This window comes from Dermacentor silvarum, chromosome 1 (genome assembly GCF_013339745.2).
Source record: "Dermacentor silvarum isolate Dsil-2018 chromosome 1, BIME_Dsil_1.4, whole genome shotgun sequence".
Taxonomy (NCBI): domain Eukaryota; kingdom Metazoa; phylum Arthropoda; class Arachnida; order Ixodida; family Ixodidae; genus Dermacentor; species Dermacentor silvarum.
In genome coordinates this window covers 15,078,593-15,094,714 of record NC_051154.1, presented here as the reverse complement: position 1 = coordinate 15,094,714, position 16,122 = coordinate 15,078,593, and the positions used below count along the sequence as shown (strand labels likewise).

The following is a 16,122-nucleotide window of genomic DNA, read 5'->3' as shown; positions in this document are numbered from 1 at the left end:
AACGCAATGTTCCAACATTGCTTCTTACACGTTATAAATGGCGCGAAGCTTCTTTGAGCTAGCGAGGTAGAAGCAGTAGCGGATGACCGGCCACGGTCTCGTCGCCTGTACACCTGTTAGCTCTCTGTGTGAGAAGGACGATGCAGATGTTCGTCGAAGGAATGAATACTAATGAGATGTGTATGAACGGAGAACACATATCTAAATACATTTAACAATTCTATGCCCCTCGTGTAACAATGGCAGATAGCCATTCTCAGGGATCGGACGAGAATGGGCGCATACCCAGTGGAAGAAAAATGGAGCTGCTTCACTTTAGAAGAGCTCAAAAATGCGGCCTCTGGCGTGCCCTATACCTCCCCTAACTGATTCGTCGATGCAGAAGGAAGCGATAGATATTAGAAAAAAAATGCTCACTTTAATGAGAAGCTGTAGATGTTAGCCTGGCTGGCGGTCTGGCATGAGACTGCAGGGAGGCGTTGCGTGAAAACGTGAGGTGCTAAACACAGATGGACATCTGGAGGCCTGCAAATGCTTGTGTTTTTTGTAGCATCAAAAAGTCCGGTCTAGGATGGGGTGGTATTAGTGCTTTTGGACAAGGCTATACAACAACGCACGGTAATAGGCCGGATATAATAATTACACAGATCCTACGCACATGTTGGGGTGAAGGGGCTAATCAAATGCTACAAATTTGCCCGTTTCATTCCTTTGGTGTAAAGGAAACCAGCGCGCGCATGCGCTCTCGCGCACCCCTGCTACGCAATGTGACACATCTTATATTGGCTTGTATTTCATAATTTCTTCTTATTTATTTTAAATGTACCGGGCGCTTCTTGGCCGATCCCCCGTTGTCAGTTACGTGTCATAGCATGGAAACCATGATCAACACGTGGCTATCACCCCAAATAGTTGGCGTTGGCACGATGTGCATCTACTGTACACGCTTCTTGGTCGATAACTCGGTGTGGGTATGCTCCATTGTATGGAAGTCATCATAATCAACACGTGGCGACCATCTGACAGAACTAATTGCTGTTGTCAGGCGTAAAGCATACCTGTGGCCGAATGGTTACAGCACCGGGCTGCTGCCCTTGGGGCAGAAGTTCGAATCTCGCCGCCAGACGCGTTTTTTCTTCTTTTAGTGCGAAGCATTCTGAAGTGAACTGCAGGCGCTTTTAATGTCTCTATCTATCAGCCTCCTACATCGTGACGCCATCGTTGTCGTTCTTCAACTGTGGAGTATACAGGGTGTTTCTAGGAAGACTTTAGGCAGTAGTTAAAAAAAAAAGCCGTTTTGAATAGCCGTTCGAGCGGCCAGTCGCGCGGCAATTTTGCGTGTATTTGCGGAGCTTCTTTAACGCTCGGAAAAACACTTTTATGTAGTACGTATTGAGCAACAGAAGGCTGCATCTGGAGTTTTTCATAGGTGCTCTACAATTTTCTCATTGACACTTTTCATCTAATTATAATATTTGAGAATGTGTATAACTAATTAAGACTAATTATGTAATTAGGCGGAATGCAAAAAATAATCTCAGTATCTCCAAGCGACGGCAAGCAACATTACCTTGGTTCTGTCCAGCTACGTGGCATTTGCATATTTTTAAATTTGGCTAAAGTTACGTGGGACACCCTGTATATCAGGATATGCATGCATGCTTAACACCACGTGAATGACATGCGTGTCAAGACTTGAATGACATGGATTGCATGACATGTCATGACATGAATGACAATACATGTGCAGCGTAGTGATGTTGTCGCTACTTGTTCCGCGCCGGAGAGATGAGGCGAGCACACAGGACACGTTGACATTTTCCTGATTTGGTTTATTTCGCCTTTAGTTACCCGAATTACACGTTTAGGCACTCCCACATTACATTACAACTGTGGCATATGAGCGGCACTCGCTGCGACGTCTCTTGGTGTCTCCTGCGCGAACTCCCGCCGGGTGCCTCGGGACGCGTCCTAACACCCCGCCAAAGGTCAAACAAAAAGACCAATCGCAACTTCTCGTTGACCGGAACCAATCAGGCCACACAGATTCAAACACGCACACCCAATTGCAAGCGGGCTTCGCCAAGTTTGAACTCGATGACAGTTGTCTGCCTAAAAAATTACGATCCAAACTAAAGTAACAACATACAGAAAACTACAGAGACAGCCATTGGGCTTTGGACGAACTAGAGCGAAGAACTATCGGCGTCTATAAAGAGAAAGTACACAAAAGAGTCGAGAAGCATTCACCGAACCGTTTGGAAATTACAGTACAAAAGGCGGGCGACAACACAGCCGCCCGGCCGGACCCTTAGGTGAAGCGGACAATCACTGCAATAATCGCTGCATAACCCGCCGGAGATACCCCCGTCCTCCCCACTCGTGGGTGAAAATACATTTCGAGAAAAAAAAAAGAAGAACACTGCTACACAACACAGGAGACGAAGAAGTGCAAAGACGCACAGCTACGCGACACATGCATGCGTATCACATGTCATCACATGCTTGTCATGGCATGTATTACATAAATGGTATGAATGATGTGATGTCGTCGCGGTCACTTCTTTAACTCGGTATATATATATGTATATGGTATGAATGAAATGACATGCGTGCATGGCCTGACATGAATGACATGACATAAATGTCGTCACAAGAATGGCATGCGTGTCATGACTTAAGTGCCATGAATCGCATGACATTAGATGTACGTCCTCACATGACAACAACAAAACATGCATGAGCATGTCATGTCATGTACGCATGTCTCGTCGCACATATCCTGATATGTATCCAGTTAAAGAAACGACCACGACGCCATCACCTCATGTCATTTATGTCATTCATGACAATCTCGTGATGACATACATGTCATGTCATTCATATGATGCATGTCATTTCATTCATGTAATGAATATCCTGGTACATAACTTGTTAAAAATGTATCTGACATGAACGTAATAAATGAGATAACATCATATGCATTTCTTTAATGGATATATTCTAGATATGCGTGTCATGGCATGCATGCACGAGAAGAAGAAAGGGAACCGAGGGGCCCGATTTTTATTATTCATATCATAAGAAGCCAAGAAACAATGACACCAAGGACAACATAGGGTAAATCATTTGTACTTACTGATTGAATTAAAGAAAATGATAAATTAACAGAAATTAAAGTGGATGAAAAAACAACTGTCCGCAGGTGGGGAACGAACCCACGTCTCTGCATTACGCGTGCGATGCTCTCACCATTGAGCTACCGCGGAGCCGTTTTCCCATCCACTTTCTGGGGTATTTATGTTTTACAACTATAACTCACCCTGGGAGTATTAACCAGCGCCACCACTCACAAACCTAGGGGCGGATGTGGAACATCCTTTCTTACACAGGCGTCACGAGCACGTGATCTTTTTGGGTGATGGCAACTGGTCAATAAACCCACATACGCTACCTGAAGGCATCAATGTTGCCGGCAACATTGATGGAATGAAACGGGCAAATGAAACGCAGGAATGAAACGGGCAAATTTGTAGCATTTGATTAGCCGCTTCACCCCAACATGTGCGTAGGATCTGTGTAATTATTATTCTGCTACCTGAAAACGGCTCCGCGGTAGCTCAATGGTGAGAGCATCGCACGCGTAATGCAGAGACGTGGGTTCGTTCCCCACCTGCGGACAGTTGTTTTTTCATCCACTTTAATTTCTGTTAATTTATCATTTTCTTTAATTTATATAAGTAAGTACAAGTGATTTCTCCTATGTTGTCCTAGGTGTCATTGTTTGTTGGCTTCTTATGCTATGGCATGCATGCGTGACATGACATGTCATGACATATGATTGGCATGAATGCCATGAATGCATATGTCTGTAGGTCATGCCATCAGATGATTCATGAATGTCATGGCATGCATGAGAAGAATGACAAATTCATGACATGCATGCATACATGGTATGATATTATTACCATGACAAGAACTTATGCCTCCCCAGTGAACCAAGTTGTTTCTCACTTGGGCCGATGGCTATGTGGTTCGTGATGCCGTAGTGGTCGTTGCATCGTCATTCCAGCTCTCTCTAACTCTCGTGTCTGAATGAGTCAGGTGGCACGCCGCTTGGCAAAAGAAAGTACACTGTAAAAACTTACATGAGCATAAAAACACTACTCAGTGTCTGACCAGTGTGTTGTGATAAAAAGGATTTAGCGTGGTCAGTTTGTCCAAAACAGGTACCCAATCGGGAGGATCACTGAGTGCGCAGAAAAATTCACGTATGTATAACACACTTTCAATAAAGCACTGTTGAGCAGGGGTCACAACAATATGCTCATGCTTCACATTCATACGCGTTCTCCACACGCTATGCATGCACAGAAGCATTAACAGATCGCAGGGCACTCCCCCTGGTTCAGCGCATGGCAGGAAACGTATCGCAAATGGACTTATCGGCAGATCCTTTTTAATGCTGCGTTTCAGAACATCCTACAAAAACACTGCGTCATGACAGTCCATAAAGATATGCTCGATCGTCTCCGGTTTTCTGCAGATCAAGCAGTTCACGGACCAAGGTAAAAATATGCCTTTGCTTTGCAGCCACGTCTTCACTGGGAGAGTGTCTGCGTGTATTTGGAAAAAGAAAGATTTAACGGGGAGGCTCTTGCCGGCATTCTTTTAACTCTCTTGCGAACATCTCGTTCTGAACCCAGAACAAATACTGTACGATACAAAGGGACAGGCAAGAATGCGTCAACAAGATCTCTGTACAATTTCTTACGAGTAACTATGGCCAGATATTCACTTGAATATCTCGCCTTAGGATGCCGGCATCTCGGCAGCAGAAATCCGGGTGGTGGTTTCATCCGTTCAAACAGCTATTGAAAAGCAAGTTCCCCACGAGCCTTGATTTTCGAACGCTGGACGTCAAAGCGCTGCTTCCTCATCCCTCCCGAAGCTCGCACTAAACTTTCACGGCCCTTCTCGTCGTTACCAGATCGCTTAATCAAACATCATGGCCTGCTCTTTCCTAGTGCACCGAATCCAATTATGGCAGCGTCATCACGGCTCGGTCAAGGCGAGCCGTGTACCACGCCACTCGTCCGATTGACTATAAAAAGACACGGGCTTCAAGTTAATAACGTCGATTCCCACAGTGCGTGGGATGTGCACATTTTTTTTTTTTTTTTGAGAGTGAGGAGGGATCTACTGGGCGAGAACCCGACGAGCAACCGACCAACCCAGGCAAAACCATGGGATGGTAGGAAAAGTAAGCTTCGCTTTAATAGTTATCATATAGGGGGGGAAGTCCGACGAAGCAAGTCATGACTGCACTATATGCGCAAAAAACTTCTTACGCTAGAATTGTTCATAAGAGAAACGTCAAGCCAGTCCTTATACTGGACATACTATTATCGAAGCCGGGTCGGCCAATGGCAAAGAGCTCTTGCCGACGAAAAGCTTTGTGGCCCCAGGGCCCGTATTGACACAGCTCTCGTTTGTAAGTGCTTTTTCTCACTGGTCGTCCGCCTTCGCTAATGATATGTTTAGTATCAGGATTGGTTAGGATTTTCTCTCACGAACAAATCTAGCGTTAGATGGGTCCTGGATTGGCCCAAGGGCATGCTATCGGTTATCTCTGAAGGTCCTCGCTCTTCTGGATCGCCAAACTTGCTTAGACGCCACGGTAGGGTAAAGAATTCACCCTTCCGTGGTGGTGGCCGGAAGGCAGAGCTTTCTTTGCCTCTTCTCCCCACTTTGCGGGTGCCGGCTGCTGCTGTCTTGCCGTTTATAGAACAACTTGGGTCACTGGATATTTGCCACTGGGTATGTGGACGGTCTTGGCATGTTCCTCAGAATGGGTACGTGCCACTGGTAGATATAGACAAGCCGAACAACGGGCAGGAAGTGAAGGAGTGGCCTAGAGAGAAGTGAAGAAGTCGGTATGAAAAGCCACCGAGTGCGGAGAAGAAGTAAAGGAGCTAGAATAGGACTAGAACGTGAATTGGACGACGAATGTTAAGCTACATAGAAGTGAACAAGAAGTGGGCAACAAAAGGAGCCGAGTGTGGAGAAAGAAGTGAACAAAATCAGAGCAAAGCATGTAAGGTCGAGAACGTTGAGCTACATAGAAGTGAGGAAGTGAAGAAAAAGGATTCAGCATTAACATCAACGATTTCAGTAAACGTCGAAGATAGCTTCGCTTATAACCGACTCAGACATACGCGTGGAATCCACCAATTTTGTTTCCCCCTTGTTAGGCACAATTTGACGTTGTCAGTACTACGAAATCCCAATAATATTTCAGTCCTGCCACGGTAACAATCGCTCGTCACACATCACACTGAGTCACTGAAATATAACTAGGGCCGCTCATTGTTGATTACTCTTCGCAGCAATACGAGGCTTACTTTTCTCTATTATTTGACGCCATTCCACATTGGTCACTCCTGGCTACACACCTCGTGCACCAAGTGGTCTCTCACTATGATCTCTATCACTGAGGTCCCGCTAGAGCTCCTCCTCGTCCCACGCCGAGTGCACATCTCACACAGCGTGCCATCAAGATGGGCGGCTGATATCCTTTCGGAAACTGGCTCACGCAGCAACGCGCTGTTCGGAGTGGTCAGTCGGGGGTCAATGGCCGCTCGCTGCCCGTCCCTTAAGTTTGCTCGGAGGAGCCCCTGTCAATCAAGCAGTGGCGCTGACAAGAACGCCTTCCTACTTGCTGCAGTGGACACGTGAACACCCCATCGCCGGCCACATCACCAGTCGCCGCGCGAGCGCCAACATGTGTGTGTGTGTGTGTGTGTGTGTGTGTGTGTGTGTGTGTGTGTGTGTGTGTGTGTGTGTGTGTGTGTGTGTGTGTGTGTGTGTGTGTGTGTGTGTGTGTGTGTGTGTGTGTGTGTGTGTGTGTGTGTGTGTGTGTGTGTGTGTGTGTGTGTGTGTGTGTGTGTGTGTGTGTGTGTGTGTGTGTGTGTGTGTGTGTGTGTGTGTGTGTGTGTGTGTGTGTGTGTGTGTGTGTGTGTGTGTGTGTGTGTGTGTGTGTGTGTGTGTGTGTGTGTGTGTGTGTGTGTGTGTGTGTGTGTATACGTCGGTGCTCGTATGGCTTGCTCCAGAGTTTGCGGTGCGGCGAAATCGAAAGTTCGTTTTGTTGCTTTTTCAGGATTGGTCACGTGGTATGATGAATCTTTTGTATTAGAACCGGGGGAAAAAGCAAGGAGGGGGGGAGGGCTCAAAAGGCTGCGGGTGTCGTGGTTATCTTGTTCTTTCAAGTAGTCAATCTACGATTTATTATTGAGCAAATTTACCTCAGCAGGCCGTTTACAAATGAGCAATTTATTTTTCCTTCGTTTGTAGATGTCTATTTTTGACATGCATAATTATAACATATTAGAGAGGAGGAGGCATTCCGTTTCCTCGATCAAGGCCTACTTGAACAACATGGGGTAAGGATGCGAGTACAGAAAAATGTAGGGCATGAAGAAGTCATACAAAGTGGTCCGCCAAGGAAGTTTTGTACGCAAACGTGCTATGGTCAGTGAAATCGATGTGTCTCTGCATTTCTTGGCCACCTTTTGGACACTTCAATATTACAAGAATTGATTGATTGATTGATTGATTCCAATTATTACTGCCGGCATTGCATAACCTCATTTTCACAGATGGACGTGGGAAAAGAAAACACAGGCACTCACACACGCAAACACACACTTCACATTCGGCAGTCTAGTGCAGCCGAATGCGCAAACTCCCGCAAGCAGAGGAGCGTCTTTTTCATGCGCCGTTCCTGGGGCGATCCTGTTTTGTAAGGTAGTGATACAATTTTCGTACGCCGTCATTCTTTCAGGCACCTTCGTTGGGTACACATCGCTGGGGAACAGGCAGCGTTGGAGCAGATACGTTAAAAAGCGGCGCCACTTGTGGGTTTCTTTAGCCACTGTGCGTACTTCACAGTGTCAAGGCGGCGGCAATAGCAACATGATACGCGCTGTCTATAGGTGTCCATTGGCGTCACGAGCGAGAGACATATAGGTGCTGTCTTTTTTCACATCTGCGCCGTTGTTCGGGGCGCTTAGGCGGGGATGTCAATGGATCGAAGACTTAATGTGGCTGCAGCGTTCTGGCACATACACACGCCCGCACATGGCTCGCGCCACGCACGTGGCGTCGAGCAGCGCATACTGAATCGAGCAGTGCCGATACTGGGTCGCCTTGCCCGAAGAAACTTGATACAGATGTCGATACACGGGCACAATTGACTCTCGGGTGTCCGCGTAAACGGGCGCACTGTCAAGACTGGCTGCAAGCCAAGACTGGCTGCAAGGCAAGTCGTCGGGCGGCCTAGCTCGTTCGAGTAAAATTACCTTGGTAATGGCGCGACATCTTCTCTTCAATATACCAAGTTCGATTTTAACGACGAAACAAAAGACATACCCTGACACCTTCTATCTCGTAAATCCACTATATAGTGTTTTATGGCAATGGATCCTTACAGAATCACTGTTAGCGCAACAACTTTTGCGTAAAAAAGTCTGAGGCGCGTACTTGCCAATCGCCATTGTAAATGGCCGCTCTCTTCTACACTGTATAGGTATGCTGACCTTAGTGAGAAGCCTGGCACAAGCAAGAACACGAACGTGCGAGCCCGGTATTTGGTCCCTCGCGCTCTGCGCGCACTCTCTCGCGTGTAGCGACCGCTTGTACAAGCACCGACGCATACGCTGGAGGCCGATGAGACAGGCCTGCGAGACAATACAGCCCAGCTCGGGGCGTGTGCGAGGGGGCCTCTCTCCGGACAAAGGCCGCCGCGTCCACCGCCTCGTGTTTGGGGCAGCAGCCCTTTGTCAACAGGCGCGCCACTGCCCGACGCCGGTTGTGACGACGAAGGCGAACGCGCCCATACACGAAATGCAGCAGACACCCGTCACGGTGACTCAACTGCGGCAACGGCGCTCTCTCGCCGAGCACGAGGTCTCGGGCTCGACTGTCAGCCTATACCGCCCTTGGGGTCGTACAAAGGAACGCTCGTTGAAGACTTTCAAGGTAGTCACCACGCTATACCATCGTGTTCCTCACCGGCCATAGCACGACACTGGAACATTAAACGAAATAAACGCTTATTTATTTATTTATTTATTTATTTATTTATTTATTTATTTATTTATTTATTTATTTATTTATTTATTTATTTATTTATTTATTTATTTATTTATTTATTTATTTATTTATTTATTTATTTATTTGAACAATCGCCCACCAAACAAGGGCCATCAAATATCCGTCGCATCTTTTTCTCTTCTTTAATAATAACTTTATGCTGATCAACTCTTCAATAGTCAATTGAAGACCTACTGCACTAGATGCTTTCATGTCCGTCTCTTGAGTATGAAGCCCTGTATATTGACGCGCGTGTTCTAGGTAGACGACAACGACGATGCGGACATTAACGGACTCCGTCTAGTGGGTCAGTGGGATTCTTAGAGAACGAAGAAGACGTGTCTCTGTTCTGCTTGGTTTGAACAGGTTGTTCTGCTGTTCTTCAAGAACGTCTCCCTGTCCTCTCTGGGCGTTGTACCGCGACAATATTAAATTGGCTGCCAAAATAAAGCAACAGGCGCACCAGAATTTTGTTAGTTAATAAATATTGCGGCCAATAGCAAGGCTGACTGTGTACGAGCTGCTTCCAGTTATTTGGCTAAATCGTGCCGGTCGCAAGCTTTATTTGGCCTGAAATGCCGAATTGTCATCACGTTCACCGCGAACTTATTGAAACATTGTGTACATCGAGGTTTCTTCGCGTTCCATCGAGCTATTTCTAAAGAGGGTCCATTGCAATGCGTCATTTTACGCCATTTTACGCCAATACTCCATTATTTCTTCACCTACCGGATACAGGCGCCATATGATGATATGGGGGTGCGAAGGCAAATATTCCCACCTGCTGCAAGAATGTGCTACAGAAAAACTAACAGCACATATTTGCGAAGTCCATATAAAATAGTCCTCGTACTTTATTTTGCTATAATCACGAACACTTACTGCGTGGAACCTGCCATCGAGCAAAGAAGCAGAACCCATTCACTTAGGTAAAGGGCCACTGAAAGTAGCACTCATTTCGTCTGGTAGAGTCTTTTTCGTTTGTTCGTTTGTTTCTTTACTTTCTTTCGGGATTCGATTTGGCAATTTATTCAAAGCAAAAAAAAAAAAAAGGCTTATTTACTAGACAAAAAAAAAAGAAATAACCAAGTGCAACGTTTTTCTTCTATGATTTTGCGCTCGAACGGCATTGCTGATACGCTAGAATGACGTCACATATTTTAAAATATTTGAGCATGTTCGGGCCATTTTTGTTCACAAAACGTTCTCGGAACTCACCAGGTTGAGTCTTTGGTTCCTTCAGAATGCCAGAGTCATCCTCGTCGACTATATTCTCTAACCAACGTTAAGTCCCGAACAGACGCTGTCCAAGTCTCACGACGCTATTTAGGAGCTTGCGCGAATTAAAAATTAAATTCTGGAGTTTTACTTGCAAAACCATGATACTGATTATGAGGCACGCCGTAGTTAGGGACTACGGATTAATTTTGACCACCTGGAGTTCTTTAAGGGGCACCCAATGGGCGTTTTGGCATTTCGCCTCATCGAAATGCGGCCGCCATGGCCGGGATTTGATCCCGCGACCTCGTGCTCAGCAGCGCAGCTCAACGCCAAAGCCACTAAGCAACCACGGCGGGTGCTTGCGCGAATTTCAAATCTGTCTTTCGCTTCCAAGATTCCGCTTATGGCAAGAATGCAGTTTCCGGTTTTTCTAAATGCACCTTAGCATTCGCCTTCAGTATTCCTTTAAAGTTCGATGTTTTTCAGCTTTAACCAAATGATCTCTTTTCTCTTTGCCAGATTTTATTTATTTATTTATTTTCTCCTTCCTATAGCTGGCACGATCGCTTTTCGAGTGTCACGTATTATAGTAGAACTGGCGGCAAACTATTGCTTCCCGTTAAGTTATAAGCTACACACTCGATGTCATTGGTTGACCGAAAGGAACGCGTTCATTCCCGGCATTGTATTTCCTATAGCAAAACATTGAATCATCGCACGCTCTACGCCGTACGTAAATACGGCTTTGGATGCTCGCATTGCGGCCTGTCTCAGACCAAATAAGACGGTGACGAAAGGAGAAGGTGGAACATTCCAAGCCCGTGATCCAAAACGTCAGTAATTTGAACAAACAGGCGCGCGGGCCCGTCACGAAAGTGCTCATGAAGATGACGCCAGCGAACGTGGCCTGGCGATTTGCAGTTATTACGAACGAAAAGCTTTGCAAATCCCAATGCTGTTTACTGGCGGGATAGTTGGGGATGCGTTCTTCTTGGTAGTGTTACAGCCCATACAAAGCGTAGAAGAAAAAAAAATTCAGTGGCGACTTAGCGGTAAATGCGAGAGAAATACGTTAGCTTTACGTCGCAACCACTTTGAGGCTCCGGATCCATGATTTAAACAGCCTTCACCACATTGCAAATTTGTTGTCCAGGAGCTGATACCTACGCTCGCGTGCTCTTTTGATTAAAGTTTTCTCTCTCTCTCTCTCTCTCTCTCTCTCTCTCTCTCTCTCTCTCTCCAGGAACACACGTCCTGCCTATCCGAGGAGCGGTGTGCAACTGACGGTGGTCCGGACCAGACCACCACCGGTTGCACACGCCCTCCGAATATCTCCCATCCCCTCTCTGCCACGGGACCGGCTTCCCACACTTCACACACCCCCATACACTTTTTAACAGCGGAGCTGTTTAAGTCGGCCGTAATTTGTGCCGCAAGCCGGACAACCTCGCCGAGCTATGACGTCACTGCGTTGCCTAGCAACCCCATACCAGCTGTGCGATAGCTTCGCAAGGCTCCGCGCCTAGACACTGCGCGCAGCGCATCTGCTCCGCTTGCCATAAACGTTGCGTATAGCAGGTGTTAAGGCGGGGTTGCTAGTGTGCGGGCGGTAGTAGCAGCCATGGAGAGACCGAGGAAGAACCGCACTCCCGAGGAAGAGGCCGCTTTCCTGCAATCCTGCCGCTTGGCCAAACAAGAATAGAGTCGCCGGCGTCGAGCTGATCCTGCACAGAGAGCCGAGGAAGCCTTAGCCAAGCGACGGCGCAGAGTCGAAGCTGCGCCTCGCTTCTCCTATAGCTCAGGGATGGCTCAGGCAACGCTCCTCCGCCGCCGCGCCAGCGATGGCGTCACTGCGCGTTGCATAGCGCAACTTGCAACACCGACACCGCGTTCCAGCAGACCCGCTCCGTCAATGCGGTTGCCTAGCAGCCACTTACCCAGCTTCGCCCAGCCATGTAATTGCTTCGCGCCGCAATTCTGGCTTTGCTTAGTCATGAGAAGACTTTGTGAAGCTTGGCCATGACGTCACACTGATTATAAAGATTATGTCGCCGCGATGGCGACCCACCCAGCTCTCGTAGACTTCGCACTGAGTAAATGTTATATGGGACGGCCGAAGAAGTACAAGACTCCCGAAGAAGAAGCCGCTCAGCTGGAAGCTCCTCGTGCCGCCAGCCGAGAACGAATGTGGCGATTGCGTGCTAATCCGGAGTATCGCGCCGAAGCCGCTGCTGCTAAACACGCCAGGGCTAGTAAAACCTGGAAGAAGCTAGGTCGATCACCAGCTCCGCTGTTTACTCCAGCCTTGTACCACTAGTGCAAGCTGCCCACTTTTTTGCACGAAGACACTCCTAACGCTAAAGCATTAAAAACAAGTAGGTCCATTTCTGTTACTGTGGATTTTTTCGTGTTTTTTTTTTTCCTACGCTTCGTACGTGTTGTAACACTGCCACGAAGAACTTGTGAATCGGACCCCCGGTTCCCTCCCGGAATCACCGCTCGGCGCCTGCCGGGCACACAGGTGAGTTTCCAACTTTTCATGGTCCACCAGCAGCTGCAAGCAAAACAGAAAGATGAGCTACGGATCCGGAATCACTCCCGTCTCGCGTGTGGCAGCACACCAGGAGGGGGGCCGCGTATCTCTGCCACGCCCGCGAGTCACGAGCGGCGGCGCCGATCGTGCGCCGACGACCAGCGCGGGCAGGCGGCGCGTTTCGCCCAATATTTGGCCGAGGCACGGTTCGATGGCTGTTTCGGTGCACCCCTCCACCTTACCGAAAGGAGGATCGCGCCACCACTGGCTGTCCCAGATCGCGCGCGTCTTTGTTCCGAAGAAAACAATCGGCGCGCCGTGCTTTGCCTAAAGTCGTTTGCCTCGCGGGAAGAAGCCGCGCCCGCGAGGGGGCAAATCTTTTTCATCGCTGCTCTCTCGGGCACGTTGTCGCAGTCAAGGCGCGCGGCAAACTGAAGCGACACCATTGGACACGCACCGTACTTCTGGCAAAAATCATATTTACGAGCCAAAATGATTAGGCCAAAAACGCATAGCGATTTCTTTTTCTTATTGGTACATATACACACACGAACACTGTGATAACTCGACACACTATGCTTATGTGCACCACATATTATACGACGTAGGAGCTAAATAACCGCTCATACGAGCAATGTTACATGCTTCGAGTAAATGACCCTCAAAATGACCTATTCTGTAGAATGTATTTTTCAAGAGTGAGCGCGAAATTACCTATATAGAATTATTTATAGCGCGGTCCTGTTGAATTCTTGATCGGTGCTTGTACAACAAGTAAGCGGCGTCCGGTGTTCTCGTATAAGAACGCTATCCGCAATCCTAGCTCTCCGCTGTGTCATGCCAAGGCCTCCGGCTCAAGTGACGAAGGAGCTAGTGCTTCAGTAAGAAATAAACGTGAAGGTCACCCGCTGTACGAATCCCGTGCGCTGGCTGAGGCACTGTCCTACATTAGTTTTCTACATTAGCCCTCCGCATTTTTTCGGTGGTACATGCCGCGAAATAAGATTTTTCGATTTGGCTCGTGAAACTCGCATATTGCTTGATTAGATCGCGCAGTAGAGTCGTAGAGGCCTTTCTACTGGTCCGCAAGCACTTATTTCGTTTTTTAGCGGCAGCACTTGCTACTTGCGCACTGAGCGTTATTGTGCATTTACGGATCTGGCTTTGCTCTCTTTCTCTTCGTGGCGAGGCAATGGTTTTGCGGAGAATTTAGAAACGGCAGTCCACGGTAGAAGCAGCGAAAACGAAAGGGCATGTATATAGCGACTCTAAAGGACCCGGATTGTGGCTTTCTTTCTTACTTTCTTTCGTTCTTTCTTTCTTTCTTTCTTTCTTTCTTTCTTTCCTTCTTCCTTTCTTCCTTCCTTTCTTTCTTTTACTTTCTTTTCTGTCTTTTCTTTTTTTCTTCTTTTTTTTTTCTTGTTCTCATGTGCAGCAGCCCACCTCCTCCTAAGCCAGCATTTATTTTGCGTCCCGCTTCGTGCAGACGCGTCAAACACATCCTGGCGTTGAAGAAAAAAGGACATGACGCGCTGACGCACGACCGTCTCGCTACTGGAAGCGCAACCTACAAAACCGTCCAGCGCGCCGGGCGGTTTTGTCGGCATGGCTCTCTGCAAACGTCGATTTGTCGTTGGTAGCTGCGGACAGTTCCACTTGGTGTGCGGGAGAGACCTCCGCCTCATTCACAGCTGGACTTTGCCTTTGGGCGTCAGCTGCGTTTTGCAAGCGGGATCGAGAGAGCAGAACGATATTTGAAAAGAGCACTATACACAGGGGAGGGGACGCCTATAACGACAGTCGGTGCCCTCGCATATTCGCCGCTGTGCAGCCATTAGCCACTTTTGGGGGCGGCAGGCTTTAGCGCCAAGAAGCACCATGTCTGATATATAGTATAACTCGAGGGAAGAGTCCCTTCGCACGGGAGCGCTCATCGACCACCGCGTCCCTGGTTTCTCACTCAGGCAGAGCAAGAGGGGAAGCTCAAGAACCGTCTTCTAGGATGTGCCAGTGAAAAAGAGTAACCAGGAAACTGCGACTCCAAGAAAGCGCCGTTCGCAACTCGCACAAGGATCTCTCCTTTCACCGCGGCTGTGATCAACGGCCGGGATCCATGACCAGTGTTCGCCTCAGTCAAGCCTCTTGCTCAGCCGTCACGCTCGCTGCTTGCCCCGAACTCTCGCTGCTCCTCGCATCTGCTCCGACAGCTCTTCCGCGAAGAGAGGCTCCCTCCGAGAAACGGGTGGGCGCGCGCTTGTCACATATTTTGTGTCTTCTCGGCCCGGGAGCCGAGAGGAACCGATCGCTGGGCGGCCCGTTATAGTCCCGGGCGCGCCGGCCAAGGCGGCCGAAAGGGAAGGCCGCAACAGGTTTCTCGGCCCCCCTTCCCCCGCCGTTGCTGCCCGCGCGGCCGTCGTGCGTGTGGCCGGCCGCAGAACGGAGTGCGCGCGCTGGCCATTCGAGCCGCTGCGCTGGCCGCCTGGTCAGCCCACGCTTGAGGATACGCCGCTCTCGACGTCCACTACCTCACGGTGAGCTCTGTCTGCAGAGCGCTTGCTTGCGGCGCTGCTGCTCCCCTTGACATGATTGCAAGGCGGCGCGAAGACGCCGTGTGAGCTGGCGGGTTGTCTTTAGTCGAAGCTGCCGGTGTGGCCAGAAAAGACGGGTCTGCTCGAGCCGGGTCGATTGAGACGGCAGTCTAGCGTGAACGCTTCCATTCCGGCGCGCTTAATAACGGACTATCAAGAACTCTGGAACCATAGGCTTTGGGAAATGTCTCGTCAGTTGCTCTGGTGGCTATTGCGGATTACGCGCCTTTGAGTTGTACTTCACTGCAATAGGGCACAAACTGCGCGTTTGACAACAGCGACGCTGCACGCAGTTCTGCGCGCTCAGCACCAACTGTGTCACTGAGAAACGTTGTGTCTCTATACTTAGCGGTGCCGTTAATTCCATACCGAGCACTTAGGAATTTACAATTCGAATGTGCAAGCAGTTGCGCCATTCTTTTTCTTCGTTGTGGGGTTTCACGTGCCAAAACCAGTTCTGATTATGAGGCACGCCGTAGTGGAGGGCTCCTGATTAATTTTGACCACCTGGGGTTCCTTAACGTGCACTACAACGCAAGCACATGGGCGTTTTTGATTTTCGCCAGTAGCCAGACTCTTGGTTCAGTCTTTGGGTGCTTTCGGCGTTTGTAAAATATTACCGCCGTG

At 48.6% G+C, this 16,122-nt stretch overlaps 1 protein-coding gene across 4 annotated transcripts in view; it reads left to right on the top strand.

Moving 5' to 3' along the window:
* LOC119457266 (heat shock 70 kDa protein 12A-like) overlaps window positions 1–16,122 on the top strand; it is a 183,366-nt gene that overhangs the window by 86,085 nt on the left and 81,159 nt on the right. The gene's annotated exons all lie outside the window — the stretch shown is intronic.